The sequence below is a fragment of the Microtus oregoni genome, unplaced genomic scaffold (genome assembly GCF_018167655.1).
Source record: "Microtus oregoni isolate MIOR12 unplaced genomic scaffold, Mior012 000017F_ref0000208, whole genome shotgun sequence".
Taxonomy (NCBI): Eukaryota; Metazoa; Chordata; class Mammalia; order Rodentia; family Cricetidae; genus Microtus; species Microtus oregoni.
Genome location: NW_024543076.1, coordinates 33,926,467 through 33,928,105, shown reverse-complemented (window position 1 = coordinate 33,928,105; position 1,639 = coordinate 33,926,467).

Here is a 1,639-nt window from a genome sequence, read left to right as displayed (position 1 = left end):
TTCTTTCCTAAGCAGCATGGAAAATTCTATCAGGAAATCAAAATACACAGAGAGAACAGCCATAAGAAGTTGCAGTTTAAATGTATTTTTATAAATTTTATAGAAACATATGATCGTATAAGTACAGGGCCTTGGGAGGAACTTAAGCTTCATGGCAGATGCACTTCTAGGTAGAGGTCACCCCCAGCATCAGGCATTGTACATAAAGCCTGGACCCGAGAGCCAAACTGCACAAGGTTAACCTCTTCAGTCCGCAACTTAGTAGCTGTGAAATCTTGGACAACTTTTAAATATGAAATAAATTATTGGGGGCATTTTTTTTTGGTTTTTTGAGACAGAGTTTCTCTGTAGCTTTGGAGCCTGTCCTGGAACTAGCTCTTGTAGACCAGGCTGGCCTCGAACTCCCAGAGATCTTCCTGCCTCTGCCTCCCAAGTGCTCGGTGCACCACCACCACCCGGCTATTTTTTCTTTCTTGAGGTAACATATTAATGTAGCCCAGGCTAAACTCCAACTTGCTATGAAGTCCCAGCTGATCTTGAATTCCTGATCCTCCTAGCTCCACCTCCCAAGAAGTGGGATGGCCCACATATACCATCACGCCTGAAGCAATAAACTGAATTCTGTAATGAAATGGGGTCTTCATTATGTTTATGTATTTATTATATTTAACTGGCACAAAATTGTATATACTTATGAGATAAAATACAATTCTATACATATACATATGTGTATGGGTAGGAATCAAATGGGGTAATTAACACTTCTATACCCTTGTATATGTTATATTGAAAGCCTTCAGCTGCCTCTCTTCTGTCTTTTTTATAGTAATGGATTGTTGAAAACTGTAGTCACCCTGCGGTACTGGTAATATACTAGGGCTTTTTTATTCTATCAGATTATATTTTGATGCCTAGTATGTAGCCTGCCTCCGTCCATTTCTCCGTTTCCCACCCTCCAATTTTATTTTCCTCTCTTTTTTGCGATCAGCTCTTTTTTATTTTAATTTTTATTAATTAATCAGTCAATTCATTTTTTCCGGCCCAATCACAGTTTCCACTCTTTCCTTCCTCTCCTCCCAGTCTCTCCCCCCAATTACCCCGTTCCCCTCTCCCTTCCCTTTAGAAAACTACAGGCCTTCCACGTATATCAGTCTTTTGAAAAATGTATCCACATATGGATAAGAGCATACATAATGTGTTTTGTTTTGTCACTTAACACTCTGTCCTCTAGTTCCACCCATCCATCCACTTTGTTGGACCAATTTCTTAATCTCTCTAGCTTTATTTGCTCATCGATAAAATAAACCTCCTGAGAGCACCTGCTTGGTGGCACTGATGGAGACCCAGACAAAATGAGAGGATATTAAATGTCAGCTATGCTCCCTTTTCTCAGCAAGGGGACCACACAGGATAGCAGCTGCCTTGTATAGAGCATGCTCAAGCATGTACATGTTGCGTGCAGAGATTAAAGGTCTCTGCAGCCTCTTCAAGCCCTTCATCTTGACCTGACATTGAAATCAAAGATCCAGCTTCAATGACAGAATGGGCATTAGTCCTTCTGGCTGTGAAAGCGTTTTTGTGATCCCCTCCTCAATGTAGTTCTCAAAGGGAGAGTCTTCTCTACCCTCCTGGAATGGAG